Here is a 25,855-nt window from a genome sequence, read left to right on the forward strand (position 1 = left end):
CAATGAGAGACCGAAAAAAGTGGACGGATTTGCGCCACGAACCGATATGCCTGTTACCCGCGGGGGATGATGCTGGATGGTAGCTAGCGGGAAAGGGAAAATGTTGGGGTAAATATAATTCAATCTCACGCGCGCAGGCATTTGTTTATTTACTAACTATTTTCGACGGATCCGATTACGCACGAGACAACCCACGGGGTATCGATTTTAGCTACTGACGGGAGGACCACTGGAAGCCTTCCATTCCATGCCATTCAATATTGGGGGTGCCAAGCTAAGTGGAAAGTGTAGCATGTGGGCATGTGATGCAAGACATTAAAATAAATCTTGTTAGCCAACGCATGAAATGAATGCGCCTGCGGTCGGGAAGAAAGTGTTGGGATTATTTATTGGCATTTCATTAGTCCGCTGCAGTGTTTGCTGTGTATGATGGTCGCTAATGCGCATCGAAATGCCAAACGGGTGCAACAATGTGTACTGGTTCAGGTGACACGCGTTATGTTTGTCACGTTTTATTCAAATGATTTGACGGACAGTAGTATTATGTTTTTGAGTGGCTATTAGATCTTCTCCAAGTGTTGAGAAAGACCATGGAAAGTGTTGCGTTTGAGCCATCAAATTTAAGGGAATGTTCTAGTATAGATGCATGATTTTTAGACATTTTTTCAAGCACGGACCAATACAGCAAATTATTTTTTTATATCAATTATTAAAACTTAATTTATTAACCAATCTGGAAATGTTGGAATCATACGAAGGTCATTCAAAACATAAGTTTCAGTGCCTCTGAAAACGCGGAAAAATAAAGTTAGGACAAAAGGCCAGGTTTATTGACGAAAGGAGTGTTCCTAATCCACGATAATGCGCGGCCCCATTCTGCTCGCGTAACTCAAGAGCAATTGAAAAAATTCAAATGGACTGTGTTCGAGCACCCTCCTTACTCCACAGACCTCGCTTCTAACGATTATCACTTATTCCCGGCGATGAAACAGGCGTTCGGCGGTTAACGATTCGATAACACTGAAGAAATTCGTGACGCAGTTACATCGTATTTCAAAAAGTTGGACGCTACGCACTTCGCGCTCGGAATAGAAAAACTCGTGCCACGATATGAAAAATGCCTCGAACGTTACGGCGAAGGGATAGTTGTCAGTCGAGAGTGGCGAAAATCAGGATTCACTGAAAATCTGAAAAATCTCAAACAACTACAATAGAGTCCCTAGAGCATAGTTTGTCGCAGAAATGGGTGTGATATACTAGGCTCTAGGGATCATTGAAACACTGCCCATCGACAATTATTTTATTTTTTCAGACAGTCTCAGCTCAATAGAGGCAATCCGCTCAATGAAGGTTGATAAACGCTCATCTTATTTCCTAACAAGAATAAGACATCTATAGAGTGTTTTGGTCGAAAAATTATTCAAGATTACCTTAGCATGGGTTCCCTCTCATTGCTCGATTCCGGGGAATGAGAAAGCGGACTCGCTAGCTAAGGTGGGCGCTTCAGAAGGCACACTTTTTGAAAGGCAAATTGCCTATAATGAATTTTTTCACATTCCTCGTCAGGACACACTCGTTAGTTGGCAGCGCATGTGGAGTGAAGATGAGTTCGGTCGTTGGTTACATACGATTATCCCTAAGGTTTCGACGAGTGCTTGGTTTAAGGGATTGAATGTAGGTCGTGATTTCATTCGCGTGATATCTCGGTTCATGTCCAATCACTACAACCTAAACGCGCATCTCTATCGCATTGGGCTCGCAGCAAACAATCTTTGTGATTGTGGCGATGGCTACCACGACATCGAGCATGTTGTCTGGTCGTGTATCCGGTTCCATGCTGCTCGCTCTCAGCTCTCTAGAGTACTGAGAGCACAAAGCAGACAATCGGATATCCCCGTCCGGGATATCTTAGGTAGCCGTGATTCTGATCTTCTGCTTCATCTATACCTGTTCCTCAGAAACGCCGATGTCAACGTTTAATGATGTTTCCTTCGTTGTGTCCCCGTTTCATATCCCTCCTATCCGATCGATAAACTTTTACATAGTCGCGGCAATACATACACACACTCTTTACAGATGCACGGGCCGAAGGTTGTGCAGTCCACTGATCATTCAACAAGAGCCAAAGGTTGTACCGCTCATGACAACTCTACACGAACTGATGATTGCGCCGGCTAGTGACCATTCTATCCTGGATTCCTCGAGTCGAGAAAGACGCACCACGCTAGATATGGGGTACAGACTAGGGAGCGTTGCTGATTAATGGTCAGCTGCATCCCAATAGGAAGTAGCCCGTGTCGGGCACACGAATAGAGCATCGAAGACTGCAACATACCAATTATGAGAACACTTGTAATACTAACCTCGAGCCAACCGCGAGTAATCGGTTACATATTACTAACATAGTTGTAAGACAAAAATTGTCAAAATATTGGATTCCCGGCCCCGTCAGGCTAACGCCACATGTGCCTTAATAAAAAATATATTTTGGAAAAAAAAACTACAATAACTAGAACAACTAAAATAACTGAAATAACTAGAATAACTAGAATAACTAGAATAACTAGAATGACTAGAATAACTAGAGTGCTCCCGTGGCCGAGTGGTTAGCGTCATAACTAACATGCCGGGTGTTCGGGTTCGATTCCCGTTCTGGTCGGGGGAATTTTTCGTCAAAGAAATTTCCTCCGACTTGCACTGTGATCACGCGTATTCTAGAGCTTGCCACTCAGAATGCATTGCAACGCGTGTCATTTGGCATAGAAATCTCACCTAAGTACTAATAAAAATGACGCAAGTAATACTACGTTGAGACGGCGAAGTTCCTCTAGGAACGTTAGTGCCATTGAAGAAGAAGAAGAAGAATAACTAGAATTACTAGAATAACTAGAATGACTAGAATAACTAGAATAGCTATAAGGTGTAAGTTTCTTCGGTTTTACAGCAGATGGCGTAACTTGATTATTATTTCAGTGAATCAAATTTCCAGACATTCGTTGTAAAGCTACTGTCATTGCGCGTCTTTTTCGGTATATGTCAAAAAGTTGAAGCGTAAACAACATAGTTTTTTGCCACTTCGAATATGTCGAATTCCGTACCAACGAGAGTGTTTTTGCGGGGAGTGTTACTTTTTTTTATCCCTTTTGTTTAATTTAGGCTCATTAGCATTTTAGCTGTAACAGAGCCGAATTTGAATCGTGTACATGTCACATATTTATCATTTTTCACGTGCGAACAACTGCTCCAACGGCATAAAAGAAAGGGTTTTTTGCATCGATTCGTCACTGGCGATGGAAAGTGGGTCCATTACGATAATCCTAAACGTCGGGCAAGGTATGGATACCCCAGCCATGCATCAACATCGACGGCCGCGCGGCATATTCATGGCCAGAAGGTTATGCTCTCTATTTTGTGGGACTAGCTATGAGCTGCTAAAACCGAATGAAACCATTACGGGGGACCTCTACCGACGATAATTGATGCGTTTTGAGCCGTGTACTGAAGGAAAAACGGCCACAATACGAGCAAAGATACGATAAAGTTATTTTGCAGCACGACAATGCTCGGCAGCATGTCGGGGAACCGTCCAAAACATACTTGGAAAGGCTGAAATGGGAGGTCCTATCCCACCCGCCGTATTCTCCAGACATTGCTCCGTCCGATTACTACCTTTTTCGATCGATGCAACATGGCCGGGTTGACCAGCAATTCTTCAATTTTGATAATGTTAAAAGCTGGATCGATTCGTGATTAGCCGACAAACCGGTCGATTATTTCTGCAAAGCGATCTGTGAATTGCCAGAAAGATGGGGATAAGTTGTGACTAGCGATGGGCAATACTTTGAATAATAAATCTGTAACCATTTTTACAGAATTAAGCATTAATATTTAAAAAAAAAGAAGAAACTAACCGGTACTCCTATTACAATAACTAGAATCACTACAACAACTACAATAATTTCAATCTTCGTAGCCTTTAGGTCTTCGTAGTCTAATTGGTTACGTGTTACGTGTTACGTGTTACTTAGCGAACGATCATGAACACATAACTCAGGGTCCTCAAAGGACCATCTATGTGTGTTATTCTAGCTACTACGCCCACGCAACAATCATAATGTGACGGTAATCTTAATCCGTTGCCGGTCACATTACGGTGTGCTGCATCGGTAATTGGTACTATAAATGACACAACAATGGAATTCTCATATCAATAGTCCCGCTGTGTATGGTCCAACTGTGAACATTCGAACAATAGGAAAATTCTTACGCCGAAAAAAAAGGCGAAATGTGTATCGATAAGATAGGGATATTCTCAGGCCTGAATGGCTACTGTATATTATTACAACACAATGATCGCAAGATAAAAATGTAAACGAATAAATTCAGCTCTATTACAGCTGAATTGCTAAATGAGCCTGATAAAATAAACACATGTGATTAAAAATACAATAACTACAATAACTACAGTAACCACAATAACTACAATGACTACAATGACTACAATGACTACAATGACTACAATAACTACAATAACTACAATAACTACAATAACTGCAATAACTACAATAACTACAATAACTACAATAACTACTATAATAACAATAACGTTGTATAGGACGAGACTCGATTATACGAGGGTCGTTCAAAAAATAAGTTTCAGTGCCTCAGAAATCGCGAAAAAAAATTAGGATGTAACTGCGTCACGAATTTCTTCAGTGTTATCGAATCGTTGACCGCCGAACGCCTGTTTCATCACCGGGAATAAGTGATAGTGATAGTCGTGATAGTCGATAGGGGCGAGGTCTGAGGAGTAAGGAGGATGCTCGAACACAGTTCATTTGAATTTTTTTCAATTGCTCTTAAGTGGCCGCACATTATCGTGGATGAGGAACACTCCTTTCGTCAATAAACCTGGCCTTTCGGTCCAAATCGGTCCAAAACTTCACAATAGTACGGTGATGAAACAGGCGTTCGGCGGTCAACGATTCGATAACACTGAAGAAATTCGTGACGCAGTTACATCGTACTTCAAAAAGTTGGACGGTACGCACTTCGCGCTCGAAATTGAAAAACTCGTGCCACGCTATGAAAATGCCTCGAACGTTAAGGCGATTATGTAGAAAAATATAAAAAAAAATCGTGGATTACGAAAATCGCCTTGTCGTAACTTTATTTTTCCGCGATTTCTGAGGCACTGAAACTTATTTTTTGAACGACCCTCGCATATGACACGGTTATTTACAATTTTGGAGGATCGAATGTATACAGTTTCAAAACAATATTTTTTTTATATTTCAAATATGACTTAGGCGTCGTGCACAAATGACGTAACGCTAAAAATCCGGATTTTGGACCCCCTCCCCCCTACGTAACACAATTTCCTATCTCTAATACACAGAAAGTAACACAACCTCGACCCCTCTCCCCTCCCTTATCGCGTTACGTAATTTGTGCACGACGCCTTATTGAAAAAAGCAAGCTGCGGTGGCTCTTGTACCCCATCGAGAAAATTTCGCATACATTGATGCGTTCATTGCTAGGTGTTGAATCTCTGAAGAGAAGCGGAAACTGGATCGTAAGCCTCAAGTGATTCTAGCCAGTCATAAACACATGTGTAGATAGCAAGTCACGCAAGTGCTAGAGCAGTGAGGAGCATGTTGCGCTTTGATTATCGAAAACGGAAGATTGTATCTTAGCGCTTCGAAAGAGTTTCGCAACTAAGTACAGGTCGTATTCGATTATACAGCAATTCCATGCCAAACCGATGTAGTGTTTCTCAGATTGTCGTCAAAAGTGGTAGGTTTGTTCTTTATAGCAATTTATTAGAGTCGTATTTTTTTATTTTTTTTCGTTAGGGTGACCATTTCCATTTTAGGGTGGCCCGAAAAATCAATTTTCTTGCATTTTTGCTAAAAATGACTTTTTTAAAAAATACATAACTTTGGAACCACTGTACCAATTCAGATGTACATGTTAAATGAAAGCCAATTAGCTAGTCTTTTTTCGAAAAATACTACAGTTGCAGAAAATTTGAATTTCGTCTCGACACATCGCTTGCTCTGCTTGTTCTGGAGCTTAGTTCTCTCTGCACCTGCTGCTTGATCTCGTCGACTTGCGTTTGGGAGAGCATATTGTTGCGTACAATCGCTCTACGCCTCGCGTTCATCGCGTTTTGGTCAAGCCTCCCGACGAACTCTGGATACGCTTCCTCGAACATTGCGAGTATTCGAGGGCGACCGCTCATGTCCGTCTCCAAAGCAGTGCAGATGTAATAGGCGCGGATCACGAATTCATTCATTTCATGTGTCCACATGATCCGTCGCCTAGTAGTACCCACAAGTGTGGACGACTGTCGTCTGACAGTCGCAACACGCCTCGTAGGCGCAGCGTTTCGTTGGTGATGTCGATGGCTGCTGTTTCCGTGTGGCGGTAGCTCTTCGGGTTGAACCCGGCTGGTGGCCCGCTCTTGCACATCGCCCTCCAGCCGCTGGCCGCTCGCTCTTACGCCCGTTCCAGGACCAGCTCCAGTTCGGGGACCCTCCTCGGGCGATCGCATTCTGAGTATTCTTCGTGAACGTAGCTCCATTTTCTGGGTGTATCTCCTTTGCCCGGGAGACAGCGGGTTGGCAAGGCCTCCATGACCCGGGAGGCCTTCCCCGGGAGAGATATAGCGCTCTGACTCGCTCGCACCCCCTCACTTAGCCACTTTCGACACCCGTTCTCGGAGCCAAGACCAGGTGTGTGTTTCCAGTTCACGCCCGATCTAAAAATGTCGTCATATGATCTTCGTGGAGGCGTGAGATAGGAACATTTGAGACCAACAGGTAGGCTCCTACCCTAGTGTTGATCCCCATTTGAGAACCTATGTTCTTCGTTATGTTTTCGTTTTTTTTTTTTTTTTTTTTTTTTATCTTCGCTTATTTTTCGTCGGCCTATTTCCGCCACTTTTTAGTGCCAATCACCGACATCAGGGAGGCGACTCCACCTGTTCCTACCTATCAGACTCAACAACTCATGAGCCGGGCCAACTTCTTTTACTTCCGCTCCGAAGGAAGACGTAACCAGAGATTTTTCGCCTCAGAAAATCCCAACGACGCCAGCTGGGATTGAACCCAGGCCGATCGGATTGTGAGGCTGTTACGCTAACCATACAACCACTGGCGCCGTCTATGTTTTCGTTATTATTGATTGTATTTGTTTTTTTATAGTTTTCATGGTCTCGGGACCAAAGGTGCTATATATTTTTTTATATTTTTTCTAGAAAGCTGAGAATTTTTCACATAGCATATCTCGAAACCAGGGAGGCGTTTTTTTCGTTTTTTTCGTTTTTGAGTTATTATTTTTCAAAGATAGTCCGAAAAATCATTTTTTTTTTCCCATTTCCCAAAATCATAACTTTTGATTCACTGGACCGATTCAGACGATCGACATATCAAATTAATAGCAAATAGTCTTGTTTGAAAAAATATTACACTCTGAATAGAAATGGATTTTGTTTTCGTAATTATTGATTATATTTGTTTTTTATAGCTTACATCGTTTCGGGACCAAGAGCGCCATATTTTTTACATTTTTTCCTGAAAGCTGAGGTTTTTTCACATTATACATCCGAATACCAGAGAGGTGTTATTTTTCGTTTTTAAATTATGATTTTTCAAAGTTAACATGTTTTCAGTTTTCGTTCAATATTTCTATGCGACTAGACTGGATGTGTTTGACTATAATCCAATTAATTGACAAGTCTTTATTTTTTCAAGAAAGGCTAGCTAGTAGGCTTTAATTTGATATGTCGATCATCTGAATTAGTCGAGTTGTTCAAAAGTAATAATTTTTCGAAAAAAGGCATTTTTGGGAAAAAAAGGGAAAAATGATTTTTGGAACGATCGGGTAACTTTGAAAAATCATAACTCAAAAACGAAAAAACGCCTCCCTGGTTTCGACATATGTTATGTGAAAAATCCTCAGCTTTCCATTAAAAATATAAAAAAATATGGCATCCTTGGTCCCGAGACCATGAAAACTATAAAAAACGAATACAATCAATAATGACAAAACCAAAACCTGAAATTTTTGCAAGCGTAGCATTTTTCCAAGAATGAGAATGAATTTTTCAAGAATTGCTTATAAGCTTTAATTTGATATGTCGACCGTCTAAATCGGTTCAGTAGTTCACAAGGTATGAATTTTTGAAAAATGTCATTTTGGAAAAAAGGGGAAAAAGTCGATACTTCGGATCACCATAAAATGAAAATGTGCACCCTAACAAAAAAAAATTAAAAAATACGGGTTTAATAGTTTGCAATAAAAAACGAAACTACCACTTTTGACGAAACCCTGAGAACTACTGTATCGGTTTGATATGGAATGGCTGTATATACAGACTCGATTATTTGTGATTCGATTATATACAATTTTGGACTCAATTCTATACAGTTTGAGACAATATTTTTTTTACATTTCAAATATGATTTGTTTCAGGGGAAATGTAATCTTTGAACGTTAAGGTGGAATATAAGTGGCTATCATATGTACATTAGGGTAAAAATCGTGATTTTTGAAAATTTTGCTTGAATTTTCACCAGGAATTGTTTATATCGATATTGCAGCGACATTAAGGGCCTGATTCTCGAATACACTTCACGGTGGAAACGAAATAAACGGCACGCCATTGAACTACGTTTTACGGGTTAGTGAAGTGTCGAAGATAATGATGAGTTTTCAGGCAGAATGAGCACTTTTCAAATAAAAAATCATTAATGAAAATTTACTTCTTCGTATCAAACTGGTATTCAATGTGAGTGGAAAACTTTGTTTTCTTCATGTGATATAATAATCTCATACAAAAATTTAATCTGAAGATAATTTGATATTATAATGATAAATTTAGGGGGACACTAATCTCGCATACAGATGTCGACACCGTACCGTTGTCATCGCGAATGCGTTTCATACCGTTTCCAGCGTGAAGTGTATTCGTAGTGTATTCGAGAATCAGGCCCTAAGAAAGACAAATTGTAGAGTGGTTTGTGAACATTAATTTGATTGATAGAAACAATCATGTTCAATATAAATTTTTGGGATAAAATTAATAATCACACACTAAAAATGACTAACTTTGAAATTTTCACTTCCAAAACAGTTATTCAAATCCACTAATTTGGATCTTCCACTACCATATCCTGTACAAAATTTTCTATTTTTTTATAGTGACCAAAGAGGTACATCTTAATTTTCGAAATGGTAACTAGTTAACGAACAAAACGGTGTACACACCGAGGAACTTGAGGAAGCAGCTCTAAGCTGTATATCACATACACATTTGAGCTGTATCGAATTAATGAGCGAAACAAACAATATTGATGTAAAGTAAAGTAGAAATTAAAAGACGTCTTCTAGTACCATATTTTATCAATTCACATGCAATTATTGAAAGAAAGGGCAATGTTTTGCAAAGTATGCCTTTCATTGCGCATGATTCCGTTTTTCTTCAGATAGTTGCTAGTTACTATTATCATCAACAAAATTACATTTGCACCTGGACAATGACATTGTGCAGCCGTCTCCCACGGACCATTTGGAACCAGTTTCCGGTTCACTTCCAACGCTAGTGACTGGCCAACAATTCATCACGACCCTAGATGGTAGTAACAGTTCCACCGAGACTGTGCACATCGGTACGCTTGGGAGGGATGTGGAAGGGTGGGCGGTGAAGTGTCTTATCTCTGTTCGGAACCTTCAGCTGCCATTACATCTATCAGCTAACTTCTAAATGCGCATTCATACGCCATAAACGGACATAAATGCATCGCGAACATAAATTAATTTATTGAATCGAAATTTCCAGCCGCCGTCGCCGGAGCTGCTGCTTAGTGATAACCGCAAATCCTAATCCGCATCATCGTGGAGAGCCCGTGGCCCATCTCGGGCTGTCAGCTTCTAAACCTAAAGTCAAGTTGTGCGATTTAAAATCGAAAGTAAACGTCGTCACCGAGGAGGAAGGACCGCTGAGGAAGAAAATTTCGATCGATCGGCGAAATCCCGCGGAAACGAAAATCGGCAGCTCGTGGAGGTGGTGAGGCTGGTGAAGAGATTTCGAAATAAATCTCTAAATCTCGTTCCCTATCCGCGAGAGATGGCACGGATTATCAATTGCGCGCTCGCTGGCGTCGAGGGGGTGTGCGGAAATGACGAACACAAAACGCAATTCAAATCATTATTGCCATATATGATTTGTACGGTTAGCGAACTCTGCAGCGGTGCAGCAATGGGCTGAAAACCGGAACGCCGGCGATGGTGTCGATGGCGGTGGCGGTGGTCATGATGCTGAAAATCGTGTGGACTTCGCAGGGTTAAATTCACTTTCGTTGAACTCCCAACAGTCAACCAGTCGGTTATGGGCAACTACGGTAATCGACAGCGGGGAGGACAGCGATGATAGGCTTTTTTGTCCCACAGAGATACCGAACTGCTGATAGCTTTAATGTTGGCAATCGAAACAGGCTCATGCTAAGCACTTACGCTATTATACTGTTTGATCATTATTTCCGAAGGTTGGTAAACACCACGCATTGAAGGAAAAGTTTCTACGTTACATCAGTCATTCCTATTGTTGATTTTTTTATAAGACTCTTACAAAGTCTGTTGATGGTCAAGTGTTTCAACTAGTCTCAAACCTGTTGGACTAACATCGATGTAGAAGCAGCGTACGTTTTGGTGTTTACCGTCCTCTTTACCACACATGGGAACCCATCCCCAGGGATGCCGAGGCCGAGGAAAGCCCAAAAGCAGATTACCATTCGATTAGATTTGAGAGAAACGTTTACGTACGAGCTCTTCATCGATTCACACATTACCATATTTTCTGTAACATTTTCAGTGCGTCCACTAGGGAGGAACAGCAACTTGGGAAACGAAACTCTCCCTGTTCCGCCGCCACGGATTGACGATTGACGGCTGCGCGACGCACCGTTGATTTGGCACACGTTTGGCCCGACGAAAAGCCATGAAAGTGAAAAGCACACGCTGCTTATGTCTCAGCATCCGTCTCGCGGGAAATCGGAACGAGAAAACACATCCACATGGCACTCCACTGATCGGCCATCACTTTTGAGGATGACAACAGTAGCTGACATAATGACAGATCTTCACGTTTGCATGTACTTAACGCGTGTAGATGACAATCTGTTTCGGAGAAAGGGTAAAGCCGAGAGGTGTGGTTTGCCGTGAAATGCTGGTTTTGGACAGGACAAGTTGAATTATGCCAATTACTGCGTAGTGCAAACTGACACTGAAGAAATATGCCGGTCTTCGAATAGAACTTTTTAGGAATCAGCAAAACAAGTCTAAATACAGTATTGAACATCTTCTTTTTCTTTTAAAAATATTCTTGAAAGCAAAACGCGGCATGAAGATTACTCGAATTTGGTGATTGTTTCTTCCAAAAACAACAAACCCATTTAATTCATTTATATACTTCACACAATTAAATGAATGAATTAATTTTATAGAAAAAAAACAACTTAGCTCAATTCTTTCTCCCAGTTAGGTGCTCTCAAGCTCTCTTGATACGGGATGAACGGAAAGCGCTTTAATAACGGCTCAACGTGTAAATGGGTCAAATCAGTGCTTTGAAAGGAAGGGGAAAGATTTTTTCGTTAGCAAACCTGCCGTTAGTTTCGATATCAACAAAAATTAAGTCACAGGGTTACAACAGAAAAATGTTGGGAGTCTCACTAAATTCTTCTGCAATATAAGACAGTCATACACACATCACAATCACAACTTTTTAAAAATGAAATAAACTTGGATAAGTTTTTCACACTGATCGGTCAACAAGCGATCTGTATTATAAAATAGTGAACGTGTTATCGAAAGAATTCCAAGTTTGATAGATGTTGGAATACAGGTTGGAATACGCTTGTTTACTGTCTAATGCAAAGAGCATCACATTTCATCACCTCAATGTCTCAATGTTACAAAGGTTTTTTTGCAGGGATTAGAAATAATTTTTTGCATTTCGCTTGTTTATTACCTTGGATATCATTTCTAAGAATTAGATTTGGAGGGTTTGAAAAGCTGCTGCAGATGGTTGATGGAGTGTCCGCTGAGATAAACGACGTCGGGCATGATGTAGGGCAACATGCAAGCCCTGGTGTTTGTCAATTTCGGAAATACAGATTCTTATGTTCAGCATGGATGGCCTCATAATTATTGAAAAGCTGGTTAATGTATGAAGTAGAACTGAATTCGATGTTAGATTTCCAGTATATACAGAAGGGACTTGTGGTACAAAAGGTACAAACAGGTCCAATGTATACATCTTAACTGAATTTATTATCCTATTTATCTGCTCATCTGCCTTATCTGCCTCACTGTTTCTGGCAAACCAAATCGATTCACAAGCCCACAAGCACTGACGTTATACGTGACTATACGTGTTGTTATGAGATTGCCAGTTCGAGTGTTGTTTTGTGGCATGTGAACGCAAATGACGGCACGAAAAGGTCTTCACATCTGGCATCTCTGTGCTGAACTATTTTATTGTTCGAAAATGGAGAATTTTACATTCAATGGACTGCATCTACACCTCGATTCATGAACGCAATCAACAAACGAATTTTGTTTAATGTAAATTCTGACGGGTGTTGAAAAATAAATTATTTGAAAACAATTTTGAAAGAGAAAAATCCGGATCACCAGTAAACGAACCATCATTAGCTATCCCTCAAAGCTTCCCCCATATAATGTCTGGTGTGGTTGTAAAGGAATACTGCATTGCGAGCATCTACACCCAAACTAGCGTTGGTAGGAAACATTTAATTTTCGGCAGAAAAAAAAAGCTTTTTCGTGTGTTGAAGGGTGAAATAAACAAATAAAAGCACCTTTCTCAATAGCTTTAAAATGGATAGCATGTATGGGAGCAGACAACTCATTCTTGCAGACTCAACGTCTGCTTGGGATTGTACCCAAAAAAAAAAAGTCCAAACGATGTTAACGGGGATCGAATCAAGGCCGGCTGGAATGCAAGGCTGTTTTACACGACCACGCTGCCCACATAGCCACTGGCTGTTGCATAAGTGCGTGGTAATATTACACCTCATTATAACATGAGGTGGGAAAGTGTTTTTTAACAGTAAAAAAGAGAGCATAAACGTGAATCTAGATCTTTCTCGGTCTGGGCCGTGTATGTGGCAAAGTATGCGAAATGTTTTGATGCGTGCTTATTGAAATGTGTCTATTGTTCCGCTCGCTCAAATTGCTCTTATATTACTATAGCATGTATGGATAACAAACGAATAATAAAAGTGAAATTGGTTCTCCAGCAAGCAAAAATTTTTCACATTTCGACCATGTGTCGAGAACTCCGAAAGATATCATCATAAAGCCTGCAAAGTTTTTTGTGGAGTAGCTCCAAGTGATTTCTTGATTAAATAATCAAAGTAGAGCTTTTGCATATATTTGTGTACATATTTTTAGGTTTTCAAATTTTCAAACTGTAGGAGCATTAACTGCGACCATCAGTTTGATCTATTGTAGTGGTGTATTTTATTTATGTCGATACATTTATTTTCCTTATTAAAGCCCTCACATTATATTGTATGTGAGATTAAGTATAATTTCGGGAGTAAGAGAATCGAGTTTTTCACCTTTGTTGTGCTTTTGTTAAGGGAAATGAAATAGTGATTTCAAATATCAATAACATATTGATTCAGATTGCTTCTTCTGAAATATCGTTTCGAAATTCAGACTAAGAAAAAAGTTTTCAATTCCGAATTCTTAGCTAGAATTGATGGGTTATTCCGAAAGTCGCTACACGACGCGACAACTAATTCACTTATATTTTGTTATTCTTCGAGTCAATGAAGTAAAAAAAACTTATTCGCGATGAACTCTGTTTATTTGATTTTGAAAAAACAACAATTCAATACTGAAGTAAAATGTATGAACGATGTGTTTCGATGAACAATTGCAAATATAAATATATATAGAAGGTGTATTTGCATATGAAGTAAAATTCGCGGACGTAACACAAGCAAATTTGTAACACATGTGAATTGGGGTTCTTTTGGAAGTGTATTTCAACTTATACTTTAGCCATTGAGATTGAAAGAATGTAATAGTAAGGAAAGAATTGCGATCTTACCTTGTAACAACGCCACGCAATCAGTAAATTCAAAAAATCAAGGTGTTTGAGGAGACCAGAGCATCTAACAGTTGATTATAGTTGATAATTCCTTAATATTTCACTTCGTTGATGGTATTTTTTTCTCATATCCTCGTTGGAGAGCTTTAACTCTTCTCTTCGTTGGCCGAGTCATTTTGATTGAATGTAATACTTTTTCGTTTACTATTTTTGACAGCAGAGACAGCCGTGGCAGTGTTCCGAGTTCTGCAATACAATTTTTTTAAGCAATGTTAAAGTTGCTAAAACTTACATTATAGACAAATCAAACGGCAAAATAATAATTATATTGATTTGAACACAATTTTATTTTATTGATTTTCATTACATGAAACGCTATAACTCAGGAATAGCATTTTTGAGAGGTTTTGATAGCTGTTTCGATGATGTTGTCTGGTATCAGTGTCGAAAAATAACGATGCTTTTACCAATACAAACAAAACCACTGCGGAAAATTAAAAAAAAAAGAAAATTTAATTTTCAGAGCACTAGCTCGAGTTTTCCGATGTTTTTCACTGGACATTGAGACGGCAGATGAAAATTTAATGTTTTGTGAGTAATCGATTAGAGTTTGGTTGATATTACTTGATGGGGAGTGGGCGAAAACGATCATTTTCTACACACTGTTTCGCTAAATTATTGAATTTTTTTGCATATCGGGCAAATGGTGAGGGAGGGAGATGAAAGAAATGAGCACCATTGTGGCTTCCTTCCACCTTCACCTTAAGTGGATTATTAGCATTTAGAGCTCAGCAGTTATTCTCTAGACAAAAACTGTTTTCGACAAAGTTGTTACAAATCATAGGGCGCTCATTTTTATGTTGTCAAAAAAAGGGGGGGCAAAAATGTCGATGAAATAAAATATAGAACTTTCTTATCTTTATCGATAAAGGTAAATATAGTTCGACTATGTTGTAGCTTCAGTTATTTGAGAATAAAGTTTGAGAAGAGAGGGTATTTTTTGGGAAGAAATATCAATGAATTTGAGTAGAGTTGAGATATTGACATGTTCTGCATCGAAAAATGTTTGTCTAACAGTCTTTCGAAGACAGTTTGCATGTAGAATTTGAAATTTAAAGTTTAGAGCAAAAAACAGTTTATTTTATGATGAACCTAACGCAACTTGACAAAAAGTTCTATATCGATTATTTCAAAAGATAGAACGAAACTTTGTTCTACAAAGATGTCGGAAATAACTGGGACTATAACATTGTCAACTATGTTTACCTCTATCTATAAATATAAAAAAGTTAAATTTTATTTCATCAAACATTTTTGTCACTCTATTTGTGATAACATAAAAATGAGCGCCCTATCATATGTAACAACTTTGTCGAAGACAATTTTTGTCTAGAGAATAACTGTCGAGCTGTAAATGCTAATTTCCACTTAGATGTACCTCCAGGGTCATTTTGAAATGACTATGGAAATAATCGTATAAAAAACAGGAAGTTGGTTATATCTATGGTATAACCGCAAGGGTGACGTAGGACTATCGTTGATTTAGAGATCATTTGTATGAAGTTGAATTTGAATTCATTCTGAATGAATGAATATTTGGAGAACTTCGAAAACGAGAGCGTTACGTTGGAGGCACAAGGTTTTATGCATCCAATATTGGATACGGAAATATCCTACTGATGGGGAAGAATAATCTTCAGAAGCTATCCTGTTGATTGCGATTGATTGAAAAATCACAAAACCTAATGTATTTGGTCACAGTGTTACATAGATAGAAAACATTAAAATAAACTCTTTCATATGAATGTAATTTTAAATTCCCAGAGGAACTGGCAGATTATTTTCAGTAACGATTAGATATTTCCACATTTTCCTCGATACTGGAAGCCCACCAGTGGTTAATGCTAACTCGATAACCATCTGTTAATAGCACTTGATTGAAACATATTTGGTCACAGTGTTACATGGATAGAAAACATTCAAATAAACTCTTTCACATGAATGTATTTTTAAATTCCTAGAGGAACTGGCAGATTATTTTCCGGATCTTTCTCGATCCAAACGGAAAGAATTCCGTGCGTGTATGTGTGTGTGTGTGTGTGTAGCGGCTGCTTCGAGATCTTCCCGGGGAACCGTTTGTAGCATCACTCTCCTCCTGATGGATTCCCTTCTGGCCTAAGGTGCACAAACAGGCTCTTGGTGACACCGTTCATCCGCGCTTTCATGATAAATGAAGAGCTTCACCACAACAGCGACAACATGCTCCAATCGCTGTTCAATTAGAACTGAGTGGATTTCCGAGCGGCGCTCGCTTATATACCGATTGGTGATTTCAATAGCCTATTTTGAAAGCAAATTTAAGACTATTGAAACAAGTTTTTGGATCAGAAAGTAACAAGTATAGAACGCGTAGACATATTATCTTTCGAATGAAGTGTTTATCATACCATTTCGTTCAGTTGTTTAGGAGCTATTAACACTCAAAATCTCGGTCTCCGGCGTAACGCTTTCGTTTTCGAAACTTTGATTTTACACCCCGGTATAGAAATGAAAGACGTAGTCCTACGTCAAAAGGCATAGTGTTCAGTCGCGAGTAAACCTTAGATCAGTATAGATCAGCACTGACTATATTCGATCATATCTCTAATAATTCATCGGGTAGCCAGTCTACTCTATTTTCATCACTCTGGAGCTCTACTCGGATACCTATCTGAGCGGAGACAGATGCCATTTAATTTATCTTAGTTCACAAGGGAGGTAATCAACCTAAACGCTCGGTAAGGTGATATGCTTCGGTGTTAGAAGAGTACACTTCCATCGATGTAGACTTCCACATCGTATGGTGTTTATAAATTAACGGAAAATACATTTGATTCGAACCACATCGATCGAGCGTTTGCCCCACCTGAAGCGAACCTGAAAGTAAGTTCAAAACTATCCGTCGTCCGCTCGTCGCTAAATCGTCTCGCCTCGCGGAAACCTTCCCGGTTTGCGCCCAGAATAAAAGTGAAATACCGGAACAAATTGGAAAATGGTATACCCCTTCATCGACAACGCCGCCAACAACTTTGTATACCATAATAGCGACACAGACACTCCCTGCGCCCCGGTAGTAAACATACGGCTGTACTTTGCGGGACATTCTGTCCCCGCTTCGCATCCCCCCAAAACGGTGGAGTTGAAGTTCAGAAAGGTGTCCCCGGTAACAGCAGCGACAATACCAAACCAAAATGGCAACACTTCCCCGGTGCACTCTCACCTCGACCTTCAGCGCGCGGAAGGGTTAACAATCATGTTGTTTGCTGTTTTGCTGTTGGGTTTTGGCTCTGCCAGAGCCACTGATGAACGAAATGTCACCCAGTTCCATGTTAACACTGCATGCGCAACCATTAATAGCTTGTCTTTCTCGAGGGAGGATGTGGAAATGTGGAAATAAAAATTAACCCACTCCGCATCGCGTGCGCACTATCGGGCGCGAAATATCTCACGACACAGCTGACACCGGGTTGTGGTTTTTGGGTTCGAAATAAAAGAAACTCTCGGGGAACACAAGCGAATATATGGTTGATGAAACTTTTACTTTCGGCAACGATTTGTTTTTGTGTTTCTAATTTCAAACAGTGACACGCTACGCTGTCAAATGAAGCTTATGCAACAAAACGAAGAAATATTGGGACCTTGAATAAGTATTCGCTATATTTCAACAGATGTTGTTACGAGAACTTCGTGCGTGTAGTTTATGATGTAGAAATGAGGCGCATCTGTTCGGAATTACTATAAACAAGCTTGAAATTTGGTGCATGTTATTTCTTAGAAGTGTAATTTAAACAGTGTAACAGTGAAAATGTCGAGTTCTGCACAAAACAAATTGCGGTAGAAAAAACCCATATAAAACTTCTTGTGACTTGTTGTGGTTTTGCTTCTTCCCAAGCGACATGCTTGAACGTTGTTTCGCGAAATCCCAAAATATCAGAAAAACGTAAGGCAGGTCCTGTTATTGTCGTTAAACCGGTAGCGTCGATTCAAATTAACGATAGTACCCGAAATGAAATAAAGAAAATCTCGATCCAAAAATACATGATGTCCGCAGCTTTCGAAACGGAAAAGAAGGCTCGATCATTATAGAGTGTGCAACAGTAGAAAAATGTAATTCGATAAAATCGGGTATTGAAAGCAAATTAGGTGAAAACACATAAAGCTATTGTCCCGAAACCATCTAAATCAAAAGTGAAAATTTTGGGAATGTCTGATCGGTATTCCTCTGATGTTTTTATAGACTTGTTGAAAAGTCAAAATGAAAACATCGGGATAGGTGACGTTAATGTGGTTACTATCTATGAGAATCCACGCTTCAAGTACAATAAATACAACGTAGTGCTTGAAGTTGACAGTAAGTCTTTCAAAAATTTAATAAGCACTGAAAAAGTCAACATAGGATGGGATCGGTGTACCGAAGTAGAAACATTCAATGTAATTACGCGCTTCAAATGTGGGGAGCTCGGCATAAGTAAAAACTGTACAAATGAAGAAACATGTTATGAATGTAGTAAACAACATTCTACATCTGAATGTTCATCGATATCAACCGAATGCATTAACTGCCGAAAAATGAATAACGAACGTAAGCTAAATTTGGACGTCGGTCATCCAGCATACAGTATAGACTGCCCATTTTGTAGAAACATTATAGAAAAGAGGAAATCAATAGCAAACAATAGCAAACAACGACAAGTGCTCGAAGTAAAAATTCAAATATTCTGTACGTCAATATTGTTGGGTTGCCTACACACTTCAGTGAATTGAAAGTAATTGTAGGTAACGAACGTCCATCGTTGGTATTTCTCACAGAAACTTGCTATGTAGAGGAGATGTGTCTAAAACGCGCCTGCCGGGCAATTTGACCCGCCTGATTTTCTCGTAAACCAACAAGAATAGAAATGCAATGGATATAGGCAATCGTGCTGGTCAATGATAGAATCCTACCATGCAAGTTTTGCATTTGTAACATGCTTTAAAAAAATAAGAAAAAAAATTTCCTTTGGAAGCGATTTTCGATGTAATTTTCTACATCATTTCTATTAGGTTTTTGTTGCTCGAAACCGATTCAGAGGCGATAACTGTGGGTCATATTTATTGAGTCGAGTTCCCAGTGAATATCTCAGATGAAGAAAATGGTAACAAAAGATTCATTTCCTTCTCAATTTGATATTTTCTGTATCAGCTTACCATCGGGCAGTATGGCATACCCTCGATCGGGGCAATTTGCTCGCTTTCGGCCGTAAACATTCTCACGAGAGAAATAGCTTGTATGTGAGGGATGCCAGATTATTTTTTCAAATATTTCTGCATGGCACGAATAAATGTCTTCAAATGTAATCATAATGAACAAAAATGAGCAAACCATCACGATATTTCTAAATCATGTTCGAAAAATCACACAAACAATTTTTTCCACAAACTTTGAAATGGCCTCAGTATGTTTTCACAAAATTAAATGTCTTGAAAATGAAAACATGTCTTCACATCTGGCATCTATATTATGTGCTCAGAGAATGGTGGTGGGCATGAAGGGAATAGATTGATGGAATCTCTCATTCATACAAGCTGTTTCTCTGAGCTTTATAGTCTCTGAGAGAAACAACTCATGAGCATATTATACTTCTGCTTGGCCGTTTAACACCGTATGATTGGAAATTTAGAATTTGGGCGCCTTACAAAATAAAATTCGTAGCACTTTTGTTATTCAGTATCTAAAATACAGAACGATTACAGATGACTGAGGGTTAACTAATCTACGTACTGACGTAGTTGTTACCTTAAATTTTAAGAGCACGGTCAAGATAAATCCATTCTCGCTTAGGGGGTGCGTATTACGCACCTCTACTGTATATCCAGAAATCAATATATTTCAACATTCGGTTCAACTTAGCGATTGATAACAATTGATTTTGGGTGGCGTTATCGAGAGAGGCATTCAGATTGGAAATTACGGACTATTATACCACTCTCCCAGTTCTAGTGACCAGCGTTTTATTGAACTTTTAGATAACTGGTTAGAGATTTTTTTAAAGGAACTGGCCGGGTAAGGGAGTAAAAAGTGCCCCCAAACCAAATCAATAGCTGTATGGCAAATATTGTAAAGGATATTAAATAAGAAATTTTAGCGGTTTATTTGAACCCCTATGTGGTTTGACGTAGGATCTATAGTGAAAAACGCACATTTTCGTTTATTTAACGCCACCCTCAATAGATCCGAGATAAAAATTTGAAAAAAATACTGAATGTGCATCTTACCACGGTGTATCAAGAAAAATTATCAAAAAAATATTTACATTTTGAAAATTTTTTTTTGGGATTTAGAGATTCAATACTACTCTAATTCATATTTAAATGTGCTCTTACGGATTTTCTAGATTGATAAATATCTTCAAGCTGTTTTTTTTTCAAATATCCAATAATAAAAATAAAATAATAAAAGTAAATAATAAAAAAAATAATACACAGTACAAAAAAATGTTATAGATTTTCTGGAAGTCTATAAAATGTTTTTGTACAGTGTATTTTTTTTAATTTTATTTTTATTATTAGATATTTGAAAAAAAACACAGTTTGAAGATATTTATCTATCTAGAAAAGCCGTAAGAGCACATTTAAATATGAATTAGAGTAGTACTGAATCTCTAAATCCCAAAAAATGTTTTTTTCAGAATTTAAATATTTTTTTAGTACTAAAATTTTTGATGAAATTTATTTTGATAATTTTTCTTGCTACACCGTGGTAAGATGTAAATTCAGTATTTTTTTCAAATTTTTATCTCGGATCTATTGAGGATGGCGTGAAATAAACGAAAAAGTACGTTTTTCACTATAGATCCTACGTCAAACCACATAGGGGTTCAAATAAACCACCAAAATTTCTTATTAAATATCCTTTACAATATTTGCCATACAGCTAGTGATTTGGTTTGGGGGCACTTTTTACTCCCTTACCCGGCCAGGCCCTTTTAGTGGAAATAATATTATCGCTGGTGATTTCAATATTAATTTGTTTGATGACCTAAACTCTTCCCAATTGAAGTGCCTAATGAATTATTTCGGATTAAAAGAAACCGTTTTCGAAGCTACATGAATTACCCAGTACAGGTCAGACTCGATTATATATAATCGCAATTTCACTTTCTACGTTAATTTTCGAATCCAATACATAAACGAATCACAAAAAAGCTATTTTTCTTTTAATGTTTGACATTCATACATTAATGAAAAAAATTGTTTTCTTGAGATTCGATTATGTATAGTATTTTAAAATAATTGTTGAAAAAAATGGTCGACTATATATAATCGGGTCCGACCTGTACAGCAACACACTGATTGATCATGTTTATACAAATTTCGACACAGTTCAATCATTTACCGTTGATGAACTGAAAAAAAATTGATCACGAAACTATATTCCATGATACTAACTGTGAAACAAACGATAGAGTTTTGACAAAGTGCTGGAAGAATTATTCGATGGAGGCTCTGTGTGCGCTTGTAACTAGAAGCTTGGATTCTTATCCGGTATCGGGTGATTTAGAAACCAGGACATCTTTTCTTACAGATTCTCTGCGAACATGTACAAAAACATTAGTCAAACATAAGTTGGGTGAGACTGAAAACACGAGCTTTTGGTATTGTCTTGACTTAGTGCGAATGAAACGTACGAGGGATAGATGTTACAAAAAGTTTCGGTATAACTAATAGTGCTATCGATTGGCCTTATTATACAGTTGCTCGCAATAATTATTCGAGATCGTTGAAAAAAGCCAGAACAGATCATATCCAGAGAAAGATCGATCAGAACAAAAATAATAGCAAACAGTTGTGGAAAATTTTAAAAAGCTTGATGAAATCTAAAAACAGTTGCCCGCGATCCATAACTTTCGAGAATTCAGTTATAACATCAGGGTGTTTGCATTCGACACATACGATGAGTCTCGAAGTCTTGGCAGGAGAAACCCCACTTACTCTTCGGTTCACAGAATTATCCTACAGATTTCTCATCCGTTGCAAGATCATGAATCCATTGGTGATCGATAACTTCGAAAATCTACTCCAACTGACTCCTCAGTCAAGCTTTATGTCTTTATACCATGAGTACCTTACCCACGACGTGCACCCTTCACCAGGCATCTCCACCCAAGTCTTCTTCCCATACTTTTGCAATTCTTCTGTCATTTTTGATCTGTCCATGCGACAAAAAATCCATGGAATCCCAGATCACCTACGCTCCGATTCTATTCCGCCGATATTTTCGGCAGAATATGGGAAAGTTAGATCTGATGAAATGTTCTTTACTGACGGTTCATACATAAACGGGTCCACTGGCTTCGGAATCTTCAATGAAAATTCCAGTGCCTCTTTCAAACTCAAAGATCCTTGTTCCGTGTATGTCGCTGAAATGGGTGCGACATACTATGCTCTAGGGATCATTGAAACACTGCCATCGACCATTATTTTATTTTTTCAGACAGTCTCAGCTCAATAGAGGCAATCCGCTCAATGAAAGTTGATAAACGCTCATCTTATTCCTAACAAAAATAATACATCTATTGAATGTTTTGGTCGAAAAATTATTCAAGATTACCTTAGCATGGGTTCCCTCTCATTGCTCGATACCGGGGAATGAGAAAGCGGACTCGCTAGGTAAGGTGGGCGCTTCAGAAGGCACACTTTTTGAAAGGCAAATTACTTATAATGAATTTTTCCACACTCCTCGTCGGAACACGCTCGTTAGTTGGCAGCGCATGTGGAGTGAAGATGAGCTCGGTCGTTGGTTACACACGATTATCCCAGGTCTCGACGAGTGCATGGTTCAAGGGATTGAATGTAGGTCGTGATTTCATTCGCGTGATATCTCGGCTTATGTCCAATCACTACAACCTAAACGCGCATCTCTATCGCATTGGGCTCGCAGCAAGCAATCTATGTGATTGTGGCGATGGCTACCACGACATCGAGCATGTTGTCTGGTCGTGTATCCGGATCCATGCTGCCCGCTCTCAGCTCTCCAGATCATTGAGGGCACAAGGCAGACAATCGGATATCCCCGTCCGGGATATCTTAGGAAGCCGTGATCCTGATCTTCTGCTCCATCTATACCTGTTCCTCAGAAACGCCGATGTCAACGTTTAATGATGTTTCCTTCGTTGTGTCCCTGTTTCATATCCCTCCTATCCGATCTATAAACTTTCACTTAGTCGCGGCAATACATACACACACTCTTTACAGATACACGGGCCAAAGGTTGTGCAGTCCACTGATGATTCAACAAGAGCCAAAGGTTGTACCGCTCATGACAACTCTACACGAGCTGATGATTGCACCCGCTAGTGATCATTCTATCCTGGATTCCTCGAGTCGAAAAAGACGCACCACGCTAGACATGGGGTGCAGACTAAGGGGGCGTTGCTGATTAACGGTCAGCTGCATCCCAATAGGAAGTATCCCATGTCGGGCACACGTACAGAGCACTGAAGACTGCAACATCTCAATTATGAGAACACTTGTAATACTAACCACGAGCCAACCGCGAGTAATCGGTTACATATTACTAACATAGTTGTAAGCAAACATTGTCAAAATATTGAACTCCCGGCCCCGTTAGGCTGGCGCCATATGAGCCTTAATAAAAATATATATTTTGGATAAAAAAAAATAAAAAAAATCAGAAAACCTAATAGCCAATAAGTTTAATTCATATTTCGTTGACAGTGTTTCACTTATTAATGAATGTATCGATTTGATAAGTGAACCTGACGAAATAGTACAGTCGACGGCCAGTGGATGTAGAATGGATTTTTTTCACCCAATAATTTTTGCGGACCTTAAAAGAATTTGTTTTGCACTAGAAAAGTCGGCTGGTATTGATGACGTCAACGCAAAAGTTGTTCAAGATTGCTTTCATGTTATTGGACATTCCCTGCTGGACCTGATAAATGATTCATTAAGAACTGGGCACGTGCCCAAAGTTTGGAAGGAATCGTTAGTGGTTCCTATACAAAAAATTGCTGGGACGATTAAATCCGAAGAGTTTCGTCCTATCAATATGTTGCACACCATACAAAAACTGCTAGAATTAGTCGTTAAAGGCCAGCTGGTGAACTATTTGAATAAATACTAGCACCAGAGCAATCGGGATATCGGGAATCACATTCCTGTGAAACCGCTTTGAATTTGGTGTTAGCTAAGTGGAAGGAATATATCGAGAACAAAGATGCGGTCATTGCAGTGTTTTTGAATTTGAAACGCGCATTTGAAATTATTTCCAGGCCCTTGTTGTTACAGACTCTGCGGCGCTTTGGTTTAGAGGGTTCGGCATTCAAATGGTTTGAAAGTTATTTGAGTAATCGAATACAGCGAACTGTTTTTGCTAATTCTATTTCTGAATCAATAGCTAGTACGTTCGGTGTTCCACAAGGAAACGTGTTGGGGCCTATTTTATTCATAATGTACATAAATGACATGAAACGAGTCTTACGTTTTTTGCGATATAAATTTATTTGCTGACGATACAGTTCTGTTCATAGCAGCTAGAAAATTGGAATCCGTGGCATTGCACTTGAATGGTGATTTGCATTGTCTTAGTATTTGGTTGAATTATAAGCAGTTAAAATTAAATCTTGAAAAAACCAAGTACATGGTATTTTTTCGAGAAATTATAACACCGAGTGTTTGGTAAAGATAAATGGTGAGACACTTGATCGTGTTAGAGAGATAAAGTATCTTGGTGTTACTATAGATGACAAACTGCTTTTCAAGTCTCACATAGATAATGTCATCAAAAAAATGATTGTGTTACATTTACCCGAAACCCATTCACCCGAACGACAGTTACCCGAAAGACATTCACCCCAATTCCACTCACCCGAATGTAACATCTACCCGAATGCGACAGTTCCCCCAATGTAACAATTACCCGAATGTAACATCTACCCGAAAGCGACCCTTACCCAAAAGAAGGCTATATTCAAATAATACACAAATTTTACTATATTTGTATTTGTATTTGTGTATTTAATTCCGATCAGTGTTATATAAAGATCATATTTGTCTCGTACTTTCATTTCCATTCAAAAAGTATTTTTCGTGGGAAGTACAATTCGAGAAATACTGGCATTGAATCAAATCCTTTTCGAAATAATGAAAAGTGAAAGAATGCAGTTTTATAACGTATTATTAAGTCCATCCATTCTTATGGATGACGCAGCCCGTTTACGAGCGTCGGACGCCATACGTTTATCTGGTGCATCACGTTTGCAACCAGGCAATCAAAATGCATGACATGCATAATTAACCAGGCAAACGTAATGCACCAGGTAAACGTATGCAGTCCGACCTGACTAAAGGATCGTCTCCTATGTTTCAAACAAACCGGGAAATCGGTGGAACACAGGTTTGCTTGCGAGAGGTTGCCGCTTCCGACGGCGGGTCGGCGGCCTACTCGGATTGCGTCACCTCGGCGGCTTGGTGCCGCCTCGATTTTTTATCCTCGTTAAATGGGGACTTCGCCCCCATTACACTGATCTCAAAATAAATGTCATCACGAAATAATAAACTCATGATAATAATTGCGCTGCGGCGGCAAATACGTAAGTACCATTTTTTCTCATCTATTCTTTTCACATTTTCATTAAAAAAAATTATGTTAAATTTACCTGTTTAATTTTC

The 25,855-nt window shown here is 39.0% G+C and overlaps 1 protein-coding gene across 1 annotated transcript in view; it reads left to right on the plus strand.

Moving 5' to 3' along the window:
- LOC129766700 (uncharacterized) overlaps positions 1-25,855 on the plus strand; it is a 321,609-nt gene that overhangs the window by 202,994 nt on the left and 92,760 nt on the right. The window lies entirely within an intron of this gene.

This window comes from Toxorhynchites rutilus, chromosome 2, assembly GCF_029784135.1.
Source record: "Toxorhynchites rutilus septentrionalis strain SRP chromosome 2, ASM2978413v1, whole genome shotgun sequence".
Classification (NCBI taxonomy): domain Eukaryota; kingdom Metazoa; phylum Arthropoda; class Insecta; order Diptera; family Culicidae; genus Toxorhynchites; species Toxorhynchites rutilus.